The 22,083-nt window shown below is 39.6% G+C and overlaps 1 long non-coding RNA gene across 2 annotated transcripts; it reads left to right on the forward strand.

Moving 5' to 3' along the window:
* The first annotated feature begins 299 nt into the window (after positions 1–299).
* On the forward strand, positions 300–10,672 carry LOC129482546 (uncharacterized). Of its 2 annotated transcripts, none has more exons than XR_010120738.1 (2): positions 300–646; positions 8,255–10,672. It is a non-coding gene; the product is annotated as an uncharacterized lncRNA (long non-coding RNA). The 2 variants fall into 2 exon arrangements; XR_010120737.1 differs by lacking the exon at positions 300–646 and adding an exon at positions 4,055–4,885.
* Positions 10,673–22,083: the final 11,411 nt, after the last annotated feature.

A 22,083-nucleotide genomic window follows, 5' to 3' on the forward strand; every position in this document is an offset into this window, starting at 1 on the left:
TCCCCTCACTGAGGTGTGTCGTCCTCTCAGGTGTGTCGTCCCCTCACTGAGGCGTGTAGTCCTCTCACTGAGGCGTGTAGTCCTCTCACTGAGGCGTGTCGCCCTCTCACTGAGGCGTGTCTTCCCCTCACTGAGGTGTGTCATCCTCTCAGGTGTGTCGTCCCCTCACTGAGGTGTGTAGTCCTCTCACTGAGGCGTGTCTTCCCCTCACTGAGGTGTGTGGTCCTCTCAGGTGTGTCTTCCCCTCACTGAGGCGTGTCTTCCCCTCACTGAGGTGTGTCGTCCTCTCAGGTGTGTCGTCCCCTCACTGAGGCGTGTAGTCCTCTCACTGAGGCGTGTAGTCCTCTCACTGAGGCGTGTCGCCCTCTCACTGAGGCGTGTCTTCCCCTCACTGAGGCGTGTCTTCCCCTCACTGAGGTGTGTCATCCTCTCAGGTGTGTCGTCCCCTCACTGAGGTGTGTAGTCCTCTCACTGAGGCGTGTCGCCCTCTCACTGAGGTGTGTGGTCCTCTCACTGAGGTGTGTCGTCCTCTCGCTGAACAAGGAGCATTAAGGATGTGCAGTGTTCCCGTTTTGTAGTCAGATGGTTTATACACCTTAGGAAACCTTTTCCAGCGAGCCATGTCTCATAAGTCTGTGGATTTTAGGTACGTTTACCAAACACAATCCTCAACTAACCACATCTTGCTAAAAACATTTCATAGATAAGGACTCTTTTCCTAGCAAATACTAGTCATTTATTTACAGAAAAGCCAGTCTCAGCGTCTCAGTGTTCTGGGGAGATGAGCCCCAGCGACTGGCCTTTATTTCCCTGGAGTATCTCCATTGTGCTGGGGAGGCATGAAGAGCAATTTCACTGCTTAGTTCCTCTTTCTTCTGAGGAGAATTGAAATCTCTCATGCTAATTATGGATTATTTTCTTTCAGCTCTGCAGTTTTTGCTTCGTGTATTTGAAAACTATGTTATAAGGTGCATGCAGTTTTTTTTTTTTTTTTTGGGGACGGAGTGTTGCTCTGTCCCCCAGGCTGGAGTGCAGTGGTGCGATCTCAGCTCACTGCAACCTCAGCCTCATGAGTTCACGGCATTCTCCTGCCTCAGCCTCCTGAGTAGCTGGGACTACAGGTGCCCACCACCACGCCCGGCTAATCTTTTTGTATTTTTAGTAGAGACAGGGTTTCACCGTGTTAGCCAGGATGGTCTCAATCTCCTGACCTCGTGATCTGCACACCTCAGCCTCCCGAAGTGCTGGGATTACAGGTGTGAGCCACCGCGCCCAGCCAGGTACATGCACTTTTAGGATTTTTATGTCATTTTCGTAAATCTGACCCCCTTTATCTCTGGTGATATTATTTGTTGTGAAGTAACCTTGGTCTGACTACCCTCTTTTCTTCTGATTTGGTGTTTGTGTGGTGTGTTTGCCTGGTTTAGCTTTTTTCACTTTCAACCTTTGTATATATGTAAAGTGGATTTCTTTTAGGTATCATATAATTAGGTCTTGCTTCTTTATTCACCCCGACAACCTCTGTTTTTTATTTGGAATCTTTATACCACTTGGGTTTAAATCTGTCATCTCTGGCATTTTTAGTTACATCTTTAACTTGTCACTCTCCACTTGCAAATGGTATTACACTGCCTGAGCTGCGGGGCAGTGCTCTGACCACAGCTTCCTGCTTCTGACCTGTTCTTGGTTGGTTGTGTTGCTGTGTCATATGTCCAAGTGAACACCACGGCCTGGCTAATTTTGTGTTTTTGAGTGGAGACAGGGTTTCGTCATGTTGGTCGGGCTGGTTTCGAGCTCCTGACCTCAGGTGGTCCACCTGCCTCGGCCTCCCAAAAGTCACCACGACAGGCCAAAAAAAAAAGTATTTATGTTAACCTACATGTTTATCATTTTGGGCCCTTAAGGTTTTGTTTATATCCCAGTTGCCCTCTGGTATCATTTTCCTTCAGTTTGAAGATCTCCGTTTATCATTTCTAGATCTGCTGGCAGAGAAGTTTTTCAGTCTATCTGAGTATCAGTTTTGGCTTTATCTCTGACTCTACACAAATCACTTTGTCTCATCTTGGGCCTCTCATGTATAAAATAGGAGTAAGTGGCCGGGTGCGGTGGCTCACGCCTGTAATCCCAGCACTTTGGGAGGCTGAGGCAGGTGGATCACGAGGTCAGGAGATTGAGACCATCCTGGCTAACACGGTGAAACCCTGTCTCTACTAAAAATACAAAAAAATTAGCCGGGCGTGGTGGCAGGTGCCTGTAGTCCCAGCTACTTGGGAAGCTGAGGCAGGAGAATGGTGTGAACCTGGGAGGCAGAGCTTGTAGTGAGCTGAGATCGCACCACTGCCCTCCAGCCTGGGTGACAGAGCGAGACTCTTGTCTCAAAAAAAAAAAAAAAAAAGGAATAAGTATAATATAATGTAAATAATTAAAATTATATAATATATATAAAATAAGTGAATACTTATCAGAGAGTTGCTGTGCAAATGACATGAAATAATGCACTTGAAGCTCTTAAGTCAGTGCCTGGCACATACTGTTTGATAAACATTTGTTGTGGTTTTTAAAATCTGTTGTTTTGCCTTTCTCCTTTCCCCTCACCTGGGTATCAAAGTACCTACAGTTATGGGTGGGTAACTAGACCCGAAATATACCTTTCTTGCTCAGATTAAAGCCCGGCTTGTTGACTCAGGGCAGCTTTAATGAAGAGGGTTTACTTGGAAGCTCTGCTTGTTCACAGGTATGGAGCTTTCGCAGAACCCACTCTCTACCTGGCAGCCTTGAAGGAGCTTGGATTCAAAGCATGTTCTTCAGCCACGTCATCTTTAGTCAAACTGCAGGTGGAATTTGTAGCTTTTAGAATAGCTCCTATTCCTTTCATTCGTTTTTTTCTTTTTTGCTCTTGCATCTCAACCTAAAAAGAAAAACACATTAATTTGAGCCATAGGAATTTAGAACTTGCTTTTTCTTTTGCTTAGATACGTTTGACTAAAGCTTCCTTTTTCACAGGTTTATTTTTTCCAACATTTTATTATGAAAAAATTATACTGAAAAGTTGAAAGAAGTTTACAGTGCGCACCCACATATTCACCACCTAAGACTGTGCCGTTGGCATCATCCCACGTGCTTTATCACCGCCCTCTCCACCTTTTCGTCCCTCTATTCATCAGTCCCTCACATTTTTTTTACAGTGTTTCCAAGGAGACCTCTGGACACTTGCTTCTCAACATTGCAGCATGTAGGCCCTCAGCAGGAGTTCAGAAGTGTACATTTCATAGTGAGCCTTCTGGGAGTGTGAACAGATGACAGCTTTTCTTTTAGTCTAACAAAAAGGGCTTGCTGGCCATTTGGTGTTGTAATCTCTTAGGAGAGTAAACTCTTAGTGACTATCTAAATCATTCTTTTTTTTTTTTTTGAGACGGAGTCTCGCTGTCGCCCTGGCTGGAGTGCAGTGGCGCGATCTCGGCTCACTGCAAGCTTCGCCTCCCGGGTTCACGCCATTCTCCTGCCTCAGCCTCCCGAGTAGCTGGGACTACAGGCGCCCACCACTGCGCCTAGCTAATTTTTTGTATTTTTAGTAGAGACGGGGTTTCACCGTGGTCTCGATCTCCTGACCTCGTGATCCACCCGCCTCGGCCTCCCAAAGTGCTGGGATTACAGGCATGAGCCACCACGCCTGGCCTAAATCATTCTTAATAATTCTCTCTGCTGTGTAAAGTAGGTCTAGGAGGACCCTTTCTGATGTTGTTAGCATAGGTTTTAGCTTAAGGTTTTGTAAATGCTGCTTATCAAAGTGATGAAGTTCCCATTTGTTACTGTTTTTTGAGAATTTTTATGCATGAGTATTGAGTTTTGTCATTTTCTTTTTCTTTTTTTTTTTTTTTTGAGACGGAGTCTCGCTGTCACCTAGGCTGGAGTGCAGTGGCGCAATCTCTGCTCACTGCAGGCCCCGCCCTCTTGGTTCAAGCCGTTCTCCTGCCTCAGCCTCCCGAGCAGCTGGGACTACAGGTGCCCGCCACCACGCCCGGCTAATTTTTTGTATTTTTAGTAGAGACGGGGTTTCACCGTGTTAGCCAGGATGGTCTCAATCTCCTGACCTCGTGATCCACCCGCCTCGGCCTCCCAAAGTGCTGAGATTACAGGCGTGAGCCACCACGCCCGGCTATGTTTAAGTCTTTGATCCATTTGAGTTTTTAAAATATAGTGTAGAGTAGAAGTCTAATTTTATTCCTTTGCATGTGGGTGTTCCAGAAGTATTTGTTGAAAAGACAATGTTAACATTAATATCTCTTAGGACCCCTGTCAAAAATCAATTGACCAGAAATGTAAGGGTTTCTTGTTGGACTTTAATTTTATTCCACTGATCTATATGTATATCTGTAGTCCAGAACTTCATAGTCTTGATTACAGTACCTTTGGAGTAAGATTTGAAATTGGGAAGTGTGTGTCCTTCAAGTTTGTTCTTCATTCTTAAGATCTTTTGGGGTATTCAAGTTTCATTAATATTGAATACCAAGGGCCATGTGCGGTGGCTCACGCTTGTAATCCCAGCACTTTGGGAGGCCAAGGCGGGCGGATCACGAGGTCAGGAGATCGAGACCACGGTGGAACCCCGTCTCTACTAAAAATACAAAAAAATTAGCCGGGCGTGGTGGCAGGCGCCCGTAGGCCCAGCTACTCGTAGAGGCTGAGGCAGGAGAATGGCATGAACCTGGGAGGCGGAACTTGCAGTGAGCAGAGATTGCGCCACTGCACTCCAGCCTGGGCGACAGAGTGAGACTCCATCTCAAAAAAAAAAAAAAAATATTGAATACCAAGGACTTGGATATTCAAGTCCATAGGGACTTTGGAATCAGCTTATCAGTCTCTGCAAAATCCCAGCTGGAATTTGGTATGTATTGTGTCAAATCTGTAGATAAATTTGGGGAGTATTGGCATCTAAAAATACTGTCTCAAAATCCACAAACATGGAATGTCATTTCATTTATTTAGGTTTTATTTAATATCTTTCAATTAAGTTTTGTGGTTTTCAGTGTGTAAACCTTACACTTCCCATGCTACATTTATTCTTAAGTATTTTATTCTTTGTGAGTCCGTTGTATATGGAATTGTCTTTTACTATTATTTTCAAACTTTTCACTCCTACTGGATGGAAAAACAACCATCTTTTTTTGTGTATTGACCTCCTATCCTGCAATCTTGCTGAACTCTTTTATTGGCTCTAATAGTTTTCGTGTGAATTTTTTAGTATTATTTCTATAAAATGTCATGTCATCTGCATACATGTATAATTATAATTATATAATTTATACGTGTACCTACCTTTTTCCCCCATGTCTAATTTCTCCAGTTAGAACCTCCAGTATAACAGAATAGGGGCCACAAGGGCAGACATCCTTGTCATGTTCCTCATCTTAGGGGAAGATTTTCAGTCTTCTTGCAAAAACATGTTGTTTTCTGTGGGTTTTTCACAGGTGACCAGAGAACATACTTTATATAATTGCAGTATTTTTTATATTATTGGGACTTGTTTTGTTGTCTAATGTATGGTCTATCCTGGAGAATGTTCCCTGTGCATTTGAGAACAATGTGTATTCTTCTGTTTTTTGTTTTTTGTTTTTTGTTTTTTTTTTGAGATGGAGTCTCGCTGTCGCCCAGGCTGGAGTGCAGTGGCGTGATCTCAGCTCACTGCAAGCTCCGCCCCCCGGGGTTCACGCCATTCTCCTGCCTCAGCCTCCCGAGTAGCTGGGACTACAGGTGCCCGCCACCTCGCCGGGCTAATTTTTTGTATTTTTAGTAGAGACGGGGTTTAACCATGTTAGCCAGGATGGTCTCGATCTCCTGACCTCATGATCCGCCCGCCTCGGCCTCCCAAAGTGCTGGGATTACAGGTGTGAGCCACCGCGCCCGGCCTTCTTCTGTTTTTGAGTAGAGTATTTCGTAGACGTCTGTTAGATCTAGTTTGTTTTTTTAGTGTTATTCATATATTCTATTTCCTTGTTGATCTTCCATCTAGTTGTTCTATTCATTATTGAAAGTAGAGTATTGAAGTATTCACTATTATTTTTAAACTGTCTATCTCTTAAATTCTGTCAGTTTTTCTTCATGTATTCCGGGGCTTTGCTATAGGATGCTCATATGCTTATAATTGTTATAGCTTCTTGATAAATTGATAATTTTAACTTTATAAAATGTTTTTCATTGTTGTTAGTAACATTTTTGTTTTAAAGTCGGTTTTATCTTTTATTAGCATCGTCACTCCAGTTCCCTTTGGCTACTATTGGAATGGTATATCTTTTTCTATCCTTATGGTATCCACTTCTTTTTGTCTTTGAAGAACTTGAAGAGACACAACCTCTTTAGGCTTTCTTTAATATCAAGTTTGTTCTTTACGTTTAAGATCCTTTTTGGTATTCAAGTTCCCTTAAATATCCATAGGGATTTTAGAATCACCTTTTCAGTCTCTGCAAAATCCCAGCTGAAATTTGATACGAATTTGGCAGAATAAAATGTGTCTCTTGTAGATGGAATATAATTGGAAAATATTTTTAAGTCATTCTGCCAGCTCTGCCTGTAAATTGGAGTGCTTAATTCATTTATATTGCATGTAATTTCTGATAAGGTAAAATTTATGTCTGATTCTTTTGCCTTTTTTAATATCTTACATTTTTATTTCCCTTTATTCCTCCATTACTGCGTTCTTTAGTGTTAGATATTTTCTAACTTACCACTTAAATTCACTTGTCATTTGTTTTACTATAATTTAAAACTTAATTTCTTAGTAATTGCTCTGGTAATTAAAATTAACAACTTAAAAATTTATAGCATTGTAGTTTGTTAATATCAATAAAATTACAATGGTTTACAAGGACATTGTTTCCATATTGCTCCATTCTCTTCACCCTCCTTCGGTCTGTTATTATCATTCAAATTACATCTTAACAAACTGTATGCCGATCAACACAGATTTATAATTATTGCTCTATGCAGTTGTCTTTCAAATTAGATAGGAGAAAAGAGAATTATAATAAAAATACATTTATACTGTGTTTTATACTATACTACATAAATTTGTTTTATTGTAGGTTAAGTTTGTTAGCAACATTTCTTCCCATTTTTCTTTACATGAGAGTGTCTTAATTTCTCCTTTATTTTTCAAGGATAGTTTTGCTGGCTATAGGATTCTTGTTTGATATTTTTCTTTCAGCACTTTTAATATGTCATTAAAAGTGACATATGTTATGACATATTAAAAGTCTATTCTCCACGGTTTGTGGTAAGAAATCAGCTAGTATTTTTATCGAGGATTCCTTGTACATGATGTGTTGCTACTCTTGCTGCTCTCAAGAGTCTGTTTTTGTCTTTGATTTTCAACAGTTTCCTTATGATGTGACTAATAGGTATCTTTGATTGATCCTACTTGGAGGTTTTTGAGCTTCATAGATGTGTAGGCTGTTTTTTTTCATCAAATTTGGGAAGTTTTGGGCAATTTTTTCTTCAAATGTTGTTTCTGTCCCTGTGTTTCTCTGCTATGATTTCTCCATTAAGCTTATGTTGATGTGCTGGATAGTGTAGAGGGTTCTGGTCATTTTTTTTCTCATTCTGGTTTTTTTCTTTCTGTTTCTTGGACTGGATAATTTCAAGTTTGCTGATTCTTCTGCCTGCCCAAATCTGCTGTTGTACTTCTCTAGTAAATTTTTAAATTTTAGTTAATTTTCAACTTCAGAATTTATATTTGTTATTTTAAAATATAATTTCCATATCTTTATTGATAACGATTATTTGGTAATAAATCATTCCTATGCTTTCCTTTGGTTTTTACAGACATGGTTTCCTTTACTTATTTGAAGATATTTATAATAGCTTATTTGGAGTCTGTCTAATGAGACCAACATCTGGGCTTCAGGGATAGTCACTATTGGCTGCCTTTTTTCCTGTGTGTGGGTGATGCTTTTATGTTTCTTTGCATGTCTTATAATTTTTTGTTGAAAACTGCACCTTTAAAATTATATAATGTGGAAATATTGGGAATAGGGCATATTAAAACACCACAAAATGTACTATTATTGAGATTCTGTTATTTTTCCTGAATAAATACCCTCCAGATTGCTGCAAGCTTTTGGTTTATTGCAACATTCTGAAAATGCTAATTATGATACCTTTTGTTGGCGTTCTCATTGCTTTTATAAAGGAGAAATTTTTTCAGATGTCTTTACTCTGCCAATTTCAGTGACATTTTGGAATCTGATGTTTTTCCTAGGTGAAATGTGATGGAGGATAATTTCTAACATCCCAAGTGGACTAAAGTATTATGTGGGCTCAGAAATGGTAACTGAAAATGGAATTTGGGGTTAATGAGTTTTTAGAAAATGTTCGTTCATATTTATAAAGAGGCTCACAAGCAGAGGCAGCCTCTTTTTTGGTACTTGATACTATTTCGCCTGAAAGTGCTAAATGGAACTCTTATTTCAAAGGACAGCATCCTAAATGAGCTATATTCCTGATGCAAGAGGCTCATGTTCTGGACACTTTTGAGGCAGAAATCTGCTGCCAGCTAACTGCAGGAATCCTAGAAATTCTGAAGAAGCCTAAGCCATACCATTTGGATTTTCCAACAGATTCAATATAACTGTCTATGAATATTCCACTTCCTAAAATATCCATTTCTCTCTCCACTGCTAGTGCCACTTGCCACAGCATATCTGTGAATAATGTATTCGATGATTTACACCCTAATATTATAATTTATATTAGCATAAAACACCTAATAAATGAGTTCAAAATCTTGGTTGTGTTTCCAATATGGAAAACACAGAAAAGGCATAAATTCTCATAAACTCGAATAGATTCCTGCACTAATGGTCATAGCATCCTGTATTGCCCATATCAGAAAGCACTCATCACAGTTTGTTATAGTATCTTGTGAGCCCCATGATTTCTGGGTCTATGTCTGTTTCACTCAGTCCAGTTTCCATAGAGCCTCTGATATATTGGTGTAAAGAGAGACACCATCACAGTTGTACAACTCAGCTGTTAGGATGAAGGTAATAGCAGTAATAGCAGATGGAAAAACTTTGTCAACATCAATTTTCTTTTCATCTACCACAAGTAAAGCTGAATGAAAAAGCACAACTTTTTTTTTTTTACTTGGAATGTCACTGGATTGAATGTGGAGAAGGCTCTGTTTTAATGTCCCAAATATAACCAAGATTTCATTCAGGCTCAGAAAATAAAATATTATCTGTAAATGGAATTTGGGAACAGAGCATTTCTGGGAAGGGTTCTCTTGTTGCAAAAGACACACATATAGGAAGGGACAACCCCTGTTTTCCTGCTCAAGGAAACAGACCCAGATAGGATTATTAATTACATGAGATTCAAAGCTCTCATGGCACTCTGTACTTCCTCTACCACAACCCTAGTCTTCCTGTGTTGTAAACAAGCAGTTCTTTGTCTGAATCACCCATTAGTCCCAGACCTGCCAAAGGTCAAGGAGTATGTTTCCTTCACCATTGTATCCCCAGCTCTGAGTACAGTGCCTGGTACATGGCATGCATAAAATGAACAGATTATGTCTAGAAAGACAATGGATAATGAGGTGGTGTGGGCTGTGGTGGGAAATGTGGAAAGAAAATATGCCGGAATAAAGAAATTGAAACATAAATTAGGAAGTGGAAGAAAGAGGTATTAGTCTTCGATGATTCCTAAGGTATTAGCTTTTGTCATTGGGTACGATAACAAGCCTGGGGGCAAAGGGGATAAAATGGCAGATATTTCCTGATCAAAGAAGAAAAGTACAGTGGACTAGAAACCAGACACTTGTGTTCTTTTTCACCTTGCACTCTGTTCTGCCTAATATCCTTGCTATCAGAACTGTCTGAAACATACTTTTCCGCTAATGAAATGAAGATAATATGCTGAGTTAGATGTGTATATGTGAAATGGCTTTCTAAACACTAGTGTTGTGTCCAGTCATGACAATGGCTACATTTGAATTTTGGCTCTAAAAACAACACCATCATAATAATACTAATTGAGTCCTTTTGATATTTTAGTACTATGCTTGGTGCTTTAATGCTTTATCTCAATTTTCTCAAGAATGTATGAGTTACGATTTTTAGAATATAGAATGTCACATAGCAATAGGTGCACGTGTGATTCAAACAAAAGTCCTAAAATTTCAAAGCCTTTTCCTTCAAAATAAGTGCTTCCAAAAAATGTGGCAGGCAGATAACTTTGGTAATTGAAATGACTTTATTGCAACATAGATAAATTCTTCACTCACAAAATGACAGCAAATCCACTTATCTTTAATTATTGAATTAATTAAACTTTTGTTTTGACACTTAGAGAAAAATAAATCCAAAATGATGTGTGGAGAGTTATTGAAGAATATCATTATGGAATGAATCCCATTACATAACATCAGTTTTATTTATTTCAATGGCATATGTCAAAAATACAAAGAATTAGACAGAATAATACAAGAAAATCCCTCGTACCAACCACCAAGTTATAACATACATCATCGACTCCTGGTGGCTCTTGTTCCAACTATTAGACTTCTAGATCCTAACTTTCTTCCCTACTGGATAATTTCAACCCAATAAAAGAGTGTCATATCATTTCATATAAATACAATTTTATTAAAAATGGACCTACTCCCCCCAAAAAGAAAGATGTATCAAGTAATTCTTGATTTCTTATTGTGTTCTGATCACTGGATTAGGAGTCAGAGGTAAAAATGGAGCAAAATTGTGGTGACTGTCCTTAGTGAGCCTTCAGTCATGTTGATAGGAATCTGCCTAATGATACTGTATACGGCAAAACAAAATCCCACTGGGCTTCCCTAAGTGACTTTAGGTCAAAAAAAAACTTCGTCACTTCTTACACTACTCCAGTGATGCTTTGTATCACTGGAGGGCAAGTCTGTCTAGCATTCAGAGCATGCTTGCTCAAGGGCAAATAAAACTAATAAAACTTACCTCCCAGGGTGATAGTGAGCATAAGTGCTAGAACGTAGTAGAAAGATGGTAGCTGCTGTTATACTCAACACTGAACCAAAGGCCTGAACTTCATGGAGCTGATATTATAAGGATACAAGGAAAGCACAGGTACACAAATAAAAATATGATAAACAAGATCAGGCAACAAATGAAAGTGAACTCCGAGGAATAGAAAACGAATGAGGTGAACCCTACTATTGGCCCAACGTATGGCTTTTAGAGCTTTTCCAGGCCATGGCAGGGAGGGAAAACCCAGGTGGAGTGCAGCAGATGCCCTGACTTGAGGAGATAGGACTCAAGATATGGAAGACCAAATTAGCAAAAGTTCACAGAACAAAGTACCAGAGAAGAGACTGCTGCACAGAGAAAGAACTCTGGAGATCTGTGAGGAGTCTCCTTTTAGTATGCAGCAGTACTTATTGTCACGTTTGTGTGGAAAATAACTAGGGCTAAGGAAAGAGTCATCAGAGATCGGAGGGAACACTGCCTGACTCTCACACATGACCATGAATTGTGTCTCTTTCTACCACTCACATAGCAAAACCTAATATTTCACAAAGCAATGGATAAAGTATTCAGAAAAGACTAGCAATAGTAGTGGAGAATTAGTTCTGCACTAAACACAGCTCTGATCTCTCCTTTTAAAAACTTAAAGGCCCAAAAGGATAAAAATATTTCCAAGCATTTTAACTTCATTCCAGAATGAAACTGAAGAAAATGCATAAAAATATTAGCATCTGGTACCCAATAAGATAAAATTTACAATGCTTGGCATTCAATCAAAGTTTACTAGGCATACAAAGAAGTAGGAAATGATAACATAATTAGTTATAACATAATTAATTATTAATCAATTACAATCAACACACACCTGACACAGATGTTAGAATTATCCAGAGACATTTAAAATTATTATAAATGTATTCTAAAGGTTCAAAAAGTTAATTAGAAATGTGAAATATATAAAAAATACAAATTAAACTTATAGAGATGTAAATCACAATGTCAGATAAAAAATATACTGGAAGAAATTAATGGCAAATTAGACATTGTGGAGAAAAATTACTGAACCTGGAGTCATGCAACTATAAAGCATTGAAAATGAAATGCAGAAAAAAGAACTAAGAAGCCAAATGTATATAAAATTGAAGTTCCCCACAAGAAAGTAGAGGGATGGTACAGAGTAAACTGCTTGAAGAGATAATGGATTAAATTTTTCTATATATTATGAAAAATACAAACTCACACATCCAAAAAGCCCAGCAAATCCCAAGAACATGAAATGTGAAGAAAACTATACCAGACAGTAGCATAATTAAATTCTTAAAGCCAATGCCAAAAGTAGCCAGAGGGTAAAAACTATTATGTGTATAGGAACAAAAATTAGAATGACAGATTTTGCTTCAGGAAAAAGGCAAGCAAGAAGACAATAAAGCAATAATTATTTAGTATTGAAAGAAAATCAATTTAAAATTCTATATTCATCTAAAACATATTCCATAAATGAAGGCAAATTAATGACTTTTAAGTCATATAAAATATGAAATAATTCATCACAAGCACTTAGAAATGCTAAAAATCCTTACTAGAAGAACAGAGCTTCAAAATACATGAAGGAAAAACAAACCCACAGATAATAGTAAGATATTTCAATACTTTTCTCTCATTAACAAGTAGGCAAAACATTGGTAAGGATTTAGAAGTTGAAGACTTAGACAACAAACTTGACATAGCATAAAGCACTGCGTCTAATAGTAGCAAAACATACATTCTCATACATTCTCGTGAAATACTTATGGAACATTTACCATGATTGAATACGTTCTGGGCCTTAAACAAGTATCATTAATTTTAAAATAGATTTAAGTCATACAAAAATATGTTTTCTTACCATAATAAAATTAAACTAGAAATAAATAACAATTTATCTGGAAAATCTCAAAATGTTAGAAACTATGTAACAACATCTGAAAAACTACAGATCAAAGAAAAAAACAGGAAATTAAGGAGTATTTTAAAGTAAATAAGCACGAAATTTGTAAGATGCTGCTAAATCAATACTTAAAAATATATCAGGCTGGGCATGGTGGCTCACGCCTGTAATCCCAGCACTTTGGGAGGCCGAGGCAGGCGGATCACGAGGTCAAGAGATCGAGACCATCCTGGCCAACATCGTGAAACCCTGTCTCTACCAAAAAATATAAAAACTAGCTGGGTGTGCTGGTGCTCGCCTGTAATCTCAGCTACTTGGAGGCTGAGGCGGGAGAATCGCTTGAACCTGGGAGGCAGAGGTTGCAGTGAGCCGAGATCGTGCCACTGCATTCCAGCCTGGTGACAGAGCGAGACTAATCTCAAAAAATATATATATATATGATATATGATATATATATATTTTAAATATATATGATATATATATTTTAAATATATATGATATATATATTATCAGGTGGATATTATATATAATATATGATATATATTATATATATAACTAGCTACCTATATTTTAAAAGAAAAAGGACTAAAACCAATTTAACTTCTACCTTAAGAAGCAAGAAAAGAGAGTAGGCGCTCCCGCCCGCCCGGCGCGGGCTTCCGTGCTGGCGGAGGACGCGCCCACCGCCCGCCCGCCAGCCGAGCAGCCGGGCTGGCGCGCTCGGTTTCTCCGCGAAAGCCGGCCGTGTACCTAGGAATTAACCGGCCGGCGCGGGAGGGAAGGGGAGGGGAGCGGGAAGCGGGGCGGGTGGGGGATGCTGAGCGCGCACGAGAACAATAATAAGATCGTGTTTGCGGTCGCTGCCCGAGAAGGAATTCAGAGCAGACGCGAGGCCCGGCGCTCGCGCCGCGCCCGGGAGCCCAGGAGCCCGGGAGCCCGGGAGCCCGGGAGCGAGGCCGGCGGCGGCGGCATGAGGCAGGCGACGGCGGCTATGGTGAGCAGCGCGCGCGGCAGCGGCGGGGACTTTGGCGCGGCCGGACGCGGGCGAGCCCCGAACGGCCGGGGGCTCCCCTCCCCTGCTGCCGGGCCGTGATTTGCCTGGCTTGCTGCGCCCCCCGCCCACCCCTTCCCTCAGCCGCCGCCTCGCCGCTTCCTCTCGTCTGAGCGGCCGCTCGTCCGCCCGGCTCGAGGCCCGCGGGGAGCGCGGCGCAGTCCGTCGGCCTGCGGGGCAGCGGCCTCCCGGCGTCTTCCATGTACTTCCATGGTGAGTAGTGATTTTGAGAACCTTTTCCCGTACCCGTTGGGCATTTGTATGTCTTCTTTGAAAAAAATAGCTATTTGGAATTTTTGCCCATTTTAAAATATGGTTATTTGTGAATTGTTTTGCTATTGAGTTGTATGAGTTTCTTATGTGTTTTGGAAATTAACCCCTTATCTGATATATAGATTATAAATATTTTCTCCCAATTCATAGGTTGCCTTTCCATTTTGTTTCCTTTTCTGTGCAGAAGCTTTTCATTTAATGTAGTCTAATTTATTTATTTTTTCTTTCGTTGCCTGTGCTTTGGTATCATATCTAAAAATAATTGTCAAGACCAATGTAAAGAAGTTTTTTCCCTACATTTTTTTCTAGGAGTTTTATGGCTTCAGATATTACATTTAAGTCTTTAATCAATTTTGAGTTAATTTTTGTTCACGGTGTAGGACAAGGATCCAGTTTCATTCTTTTGCATATAGATATGTAATTTCTCTAAAATCACATTTTGAAAAGAATATCCTTTCCCCATTGTGTATTCTTGGTGCTCTTGCCAGAGATTAGTTGACCATATACCTGCGAGTTTATTTCTGGGATCTAAATCCTGTTTCATTAGTCTCTATATATGTTTTTATGCCGGTACTATACTGTTTTGATTACTATAGCTCTGTAACACAGTTGGAAATTAGGGCATGTAATATGCCCAGCTTTGTTCTGCCTTCTCAAGATTGCTTTGGCTATTTGAGGTATTTTGTGGTTCAATGATTTAATACAAATTTTAGGATATTTTTATACTGTTGTGAAAATGCCATTGGAGTTTTTATAGGGATTGCACTGAATTTGTAGATTGCTTTGGGTGCTATAGACATTTTAACAATATTAATTTCTTCAATCCAGGAACATGGGATATCTTTTTATTAACTGTGTATTCTTCAATTTCTTTCATCAATGTCATACTTTTCAGTGTATAGATCTTTCACCTTCTTGATTAAATTATTCGCTAAGTATTTTATTCATTTTGATGCTATTGTAAATGATATTGTTTTTTAAATTTCCTTTTCAGATGTTTATTGTTAGTGTATAGAAAATGTTACTAATTTTTGTATGTTTACATTGTATCCTGAAACTTTACTGGATTTATTAGTTCCAATAGATTTTTTGGTGAAATATTTAGCTATAAACAGAGATTGTTTTACTGTTTTCTTCATGATTTAGATCTCTTATATTTCCTTTTCTTGCCTAATTTCTCTGGTTAGGACTTCCAGTACTATGTTGAATAGAAGTGAGAAAAGTGGGCACCCTTTTCTTCTTCCTGATCTTAGAGAAAGAGCTTTCAGCTTTTCACTGTTGAGTATGATGTTAGGTGTGAGCTTGTCATAGATGGTTCTTATTATGTTGAGTCAATTTCCATTTATGCCTAATTTTTTGGGAATTTTTATTATGAAAAGATGTTGAATCTTGTCAAATGCTTTTCCTGCATCTATTCATGATTATATAATTTTTATCCTTCATTCTGTTAATGTAGTGTATCCCATTTATTGACTTGCATAAGTTGAAACATCCTTGCATCCCAGGCATAAATCCTACTTGGTCATGATGTATAATCCTTTAAATGTGCTGTTGAATTCACTTTGCTGGCATTTTGCTAAGAATTTTTGCACATATATTCATCAGGGATATTATCCTATAATTTTCCTATAATCTCCTATCTGCCTTTGGTATGGAGTAATGTTGGCCTTGTAAAATGAGTGGAAGTGTTTCCCCCTCTTCCATTTTTTGGATGAGTTTGAAAAAGATTGGCATTAATTCTTCCTTAGATGCTTGGTAGAATTCACCTTTAAAGCCATCTGATACTGGGCTTTTCTTTGTTGGAAGATTTTCAATTATTGGTTAAATATCTTTACTCATTATTGGTCTCTTAAAACTTTGTTTTCTTCATGATTCAGTCTTGGTTGATTGTATGTTTCTAGGAATTTATTCATTTCTTCTAGGTTTACCAATTTGTTAGCATATAATTTTTTACAGTATTACCTTGTGATCCTTTGTGTTGCTGTGGTATTAGTTATATATGTCTTCTCTTTCATTTATAACTTGATTTGAGTCCTCCCTCTTTTTTCCTCAAGTCTAACTAAAAGGTTTGTCAAATTTGTTTATCTTTTCAAAAAACCCAGCTCAGTTTTGTTTATCTTTTCTGTTGGTTTTCTAGTCTCTTTTTCATTTATCTTTGCTCTAATCTTTATTTCCTTCCTTCTCTTGAGTTTGGTCTCAGTTTGTTCTTCTTTTTATAGTTCCTTGAGGTATATAGTTAGGTTTTTTTTTATTTGAAATATTCTTCTTTCTTAATTTAGGCATTCCCTCTTAGAACTGCTTTTGATATGTCCCATACATGTTACTATGTTGTAATAAATTTTCTTTGTTCAAAAATCCTTTTTGATTTCTTCTTTGACCCATTGGTTGTTCCAGAGTATTTTGTTTAATTTCCATGTATCTGTGAATTGCCAAAATTACTTCTGTTATTGATCTCTGGTTTTATAGCTGTGGGCAAAAAAGGTGTTTGAGAGGATTTAAATCTTCTCAAATTTGTTAAGACTTGTTTTATGGCTGACCATATGGTCTATCCTGAAGAATTGGCCATGTGCACTTCAGAAGAATGTATATTTCTCTGTTGTTTGATGGAATGTCTATTTATATCTACTCAGTCCATTTGGTCTGTATCATCATTTAAATACACTGTTTCCTTATTGGTTTTACTGTCCGGATAGTCTATCCATTGTTGATAGTGGGTATTAAAGTACCCTACTACTATTTTACTGCTATCTACTTCTCCCTTTAGTTCTGTCAATATTTGCCTATATATTTAGGAGCTCCAATATTGTGTGCATGTATATTTACAATCATTATATTCTCTTAATTCATTGGCTGCTTTATATACTGACCTTTTTCTCTCTTATGACAGATTTTGACTGAATGTCTATTTTATCTCTTATAATCATCCCTGTTTCCTTTTGGTTACCATTTATATGAAATATCTTTTTCCATACTTTCATTTTTGGACTATGTGTGTCCTAAAGGCTAAAGTGAGTCTCTCGTGGGCAGCATATTGCCAGATCTTGTTTTTCGTATTTGTTCAGCCAACCTGTGTCTTTTGATTGGATAATTCATTTATTTTTAAAGTAATTTTTGAGATAGGAGGGACTTCAAGATAGCTGACTAGAGGCATTTTGTACTCACCTGCTCCACTAAGAAGTATCAAAACAGTAACTAGATGTATTAGTGTGTTCTCACGCTGCTAATAAAGACATACTTGAGACTGGGTAATTTATAAAGGAAAGAAATTTAATAGACTCACAGTTCCACATGGCTGGGGAGGCCTCACGATCAAATAAGAAGGCAAATAAGAAGCAAAGCCATGTCTTACATGGTGGTAGGCAAGAGAGCATGTGCAGGGAAACTCCGATTTATAACCATCAGAACTCATGAGACTTATTCACTACCAGGAGAACAGTATGGGGGAAACTGCCCCCCAACCCCTGATTAAATTATCTCCACCTGGCCCTGCCCTTCACTTGCGGGGATTATTACAATTCAAGGTGAGATTTTGCTGGGGACAAAGCCAAACCATATCACTAGATAATCACACTTCAAATAGATCATCAAAAGGAGAACACTGTAATTCAATAAAAAAAAGTAACAGGAAATATCTAAAATAAGGAAGGAGAAGGAAGCAAGGCAGCCTGCTTGGCTGGGATAAGCTGGGAGCCAAGAGAAGGTCCCCAGTCCTCACCTATCAATAACAATTTTGAATGTAAATGGATTTCCACCATGAACTCCTGTAATCCTAGCCACGAAAGAGCCCCTAGATGCTTGCAGGCCCTGAAACTAACATAAGGAGTTGCCAGGAGATTGTGTAATGGCACTGCTCTATGGAGGGAGCACCCGCTGGATCCCACACACTTGCTGAGACCTAAACAGCTACAGAAAAGTGCCATTTTTAGAGTCCTGTCCCCAACAGACTGCACACCATACTGAGGTCCAATAGTGTTGGGGATGAGATGCCAGAGAAGAGCAGGTTGCTGCTACTGGAGCTGAGGCATGAGTGGTAAGGATGCCACAGCAGGTGCTGAGGCGTGACAGTCATGCACATTCCCTACCTGCTGGTGGCCCTACCCCAGCCTGGCCACTGCTACCCCCTCAGCATTCTGCTGGTGGCCTAGGTATAGCCTAGCCCCTATCTACTATGGCTGGCACCTGTACATAGCAGAGAGGACAAGCCCTCCCAACCCAGAGCACACAGTCCAGGGCCAGGGGATTACCCCGCCCCATCCACCATCATCAGCACCTGAACACTTCCCAATTGGGCCTATCCACTGAGCTACTACAACTAAGCTGACACATACCTGCTTATGCCACCTGTGGGTCTGAAGACTTGCCCATCCAGCCAATCACAAACACAACCAACACCAACATGCACAAACTAGCTCATAGAGGGTTGTCCTGCCACTGTCACTGCCATCACCTATACCATACCAGCTGCCCAGGGACTCAGGAACCCACCCACCCGCCCTGCCTACTACTGCCACTATCTCAATCCAAGTAAGCCACCTGGAAGCCCAAGAATGGCCCTGCCTGGACCCACTGACACCACTGCCAGGGTACACTGCCCTGGGGCCCAAAGACAGGCATGCTTAGCTCACTGGTACCACCACTAGGGCCTGAAGACTGACCTACATGGCATCCCAGTCCCAGAGCCTCCACTAAAAACTTCACCCTAAGCCACCAAAAAAAAATCACAGATACCATTAATGCTGTTGACAGCTGAAGAAATCATACAGAGACTACACTACTACATACACTCAGAATCAAAGCCAATGTGCCCTACCTACCTGACATCACAAATACATATTTAAGAAAATGTTTTCCCTATGAAAGCAAATTCATAAAATGGGAAAAAGTGACTGCTACACCATATGTGCAGATATCAACATAAGGACACATGAAACACAAAAAAGCAAGGAAATATGGCATCTCCAAAGGAACACAATAATTCTTCAAAAACAGATCCCAATCAAAAAGAAATTCACAACCATTGATGTAGTTTGCATGTTTGTTTCTTCCAATTCTCATGTTAAAATATGATATCCAATGGTAGAGGTGGGGCCCAGTGGGAGGAGTTTGGGTCATAGGGACGGATCCCTCATGAATGGCTTGGTGCCTTCCCTGTGGTAGTGAGTGAGTTCTCAGTATATTAGTAATCATGAGATCTGATTGATTAAAATAACCTGACATCTCTCTTGCCCCCTCTCTCACCATGTGGTATACTAGCTCCTCTTCACCTTCCACCATGAGTAAAAGCTTCTTGAGGCTTCTCCAGACGTTGAGCAGATGCTGGTGCCATGCTTGTACAGCCTGCAGAACCATGAGTCAAATAAATCTCTTTTTACATTTTAAATTGGCCAGGCTTAGGTATTGCTAAGGCTTGTTGTGAGGCCTCAGGAAGGGAAGGGGAGCCGGCATGTTACACCGCAAGAGAAGGAGCAAGATAGAGATGGAGGGGTGCCATGTTCTTTTAAACAACTAGCTCTTGCATGAAATAATAGAGTGAGAACTCAGTACCATATGGATGGCACCAAGACATTGATGAGGGATCCACTTCCATGACCCAAACACCTTTCACTAGGCCCCACCTCCACTTTGAGGATCACATTTCTTTTTTTTTTTTTTTTTTTGAGACGGAGTCTCGCTCTTTCACCCAGGCTGGAGTGCAGTGGCACGATCTCGGCTCACTGCAGGCTCCGCCCCCTGGGGTTCCGCCATTCTCCTGCCTCAGCCTCCCGCGTAGCTGGGACTACAGGCGCCTGCCACCTCACCCGGCTAATTTTTTGTATTTTTAGTAGAGACGGGGTTTCACCGTGTTAGCCAGGATGGTCTCGATCTCCTGACCTTGTGATCCGCCCGCCTCGGCCTCCCAAAGTGCTGGGATTACAGGCGTGAGCCACCGCGCCCGGCCAGGATCACATTTCAATATGAGATTTGGAGCAGATGAACATCCAAACTGTATCAATAATATTCCATTATGTATATATACAATATTTTGTGTATTCATTTATCTGTTGAGGGACACCTAATATGATTCCATAGCTTGGCTATTATGAATACCGCTGCAATAAACATGGTGGTGCAGATATCCCTGTAATATACTAATTTCCTTTTTTTTTTTTGATAAACACCCAGTAGTGGGATTACTTGATCATATGGTAGTTCTGTTTTGTTTTTTTTTTTTTTTTTTGAGACGGAGTCTCGCTCTGTCGCCCAGGCTGGAGTGCAGTGGCGCAATATCGGCTCACTGCAAGCTCCGCCTCTCGGGTTCGCGCCATTCTCCTGCCTCAGCCTCTCCGAGTAGCTGGGACTACAGGTGCCCGCCACCACGCCCGGCTGGTTTTTTGTATTTTTAGTAGAGACGGGGTTTCACCGTGGTCTCGATCTCCTGACCTCGTGATCCGCCCTCCTCGGCCTCCCAAAGTGCTGGGATTACAAGCGTGACCCACCGCGCCTGGCCGATCATATGGTAGTTCTATTTTTTTTTTTTTTTTTGAGAAAATCCCACACCGTTTTCCATAATGGTTGTACTAATTTATGTTCCCCACTAACAGTGTATAATAAGTCCCTTTTCTCTGCATTCTTGCCAGCATTTATTTTTTGTCATTTTGATATAGCCATTCTAACTGGGGTGAGATGATATCTCATGGTTTTGATTTGCATTTTCCTGATGTGGAGCATTTTTCACATACTTATTAGCCATTTCTGGTCTTTTGAGAAATGGCTGTCCAGTTTCTTTGCCCACTTTTTAAGTGGATTATTTGTTTGTTGGCTGTTTAGTTTTTAGAGTTCCTTCTATATCTTGGATATTAATCCCTTATCAGAGGAATCATTTGCAAATATCTTCTCCTATTGCATAACTTGTCTCCTCACTGTGTTTAATTTTTTTCCTTTCCTGTGCAGAAGGTTTTTTTTCATTTGATATAACCCTATTTGTCTATTTTTATTTTAGTAGACTGTGCTTTTAAAGTCTTAGCCATAAATTCCTTACCTAACGAATGTCTTTAAGTGTTTCCCACATGTTTTCTCCTAGTAGTTTTATAGTTCTGAGTATTGCACTTGAGTTGATATTTGTACATGGTGCGAGAAAGAAGCCTAGTTTCATTCTTCCATTTATTGAGTAGTATGCCCTTTCCCCAGTGTGTGTTCTTGACACTTTCATCAAAAGTCAGTTATCTGTAAATACATAAACTCATTAGGGTTTCTCAAATTCCTGACCTCAGGTGATCCACCTGGCTCAGCCTCCCAAAGTGCTGAGATCATAGGTGTGAGCCACTATGCCCAGCATCATTTCTGGTTTCTCTATTCTGTTCCACTGGTCTATGTGTCTGTTTTTATACAAATACCATGCTGTTTTGGTGTAACTATAGCTTTGTAGTATGTTTTGAATTCAGGTAGTGTGATGCCTCCAGATTTGTTCTTTTCATTTAAGATTGTTTTGGCTATTTAGGTTATTTTGTGGTTCCATATCAATTTTATGATTTTTTTTATTTCTGTGAGGAATGTCATTGGTATTTTGATAAGGATTGCATTGAATGTGTAGATTTCTTTGGGCAGTGTGGTCATTTTAACTATATTAATTATTGTGATTCATGAGCATGGAATGTCCTTCCATTTGTTTGTGTCCTCTTTAATTTGTCTCATGTTTTGTAGTTTTCATTGTAGAGCTTTTTGACTTCCTTGATTAGGTTTATTCCTAGGTACTTTTTTTGCACCTATTGTAATCAAATTGGTTTCTTGATTTCTTTTTCAATCAGTTTGTTATTGGTGTGTAGAAATGCTACTAGGGCTGGGCATGG

Source organism: Symphalangus syndactylus, chromosome 5 (assembly GCF_028878055.3).
Source record: "Symphalangus syndactylus isolate Jambi chromosome 5, NHGRI_mSymSyn1-v2.1_pri, whole genome shotgun sequence".
NCBI lineage: Eukaryota > Metazoa > Chordata > Mammalia > Primates > Hylobatidae > Symphalangus > Symphalangus syndactylus.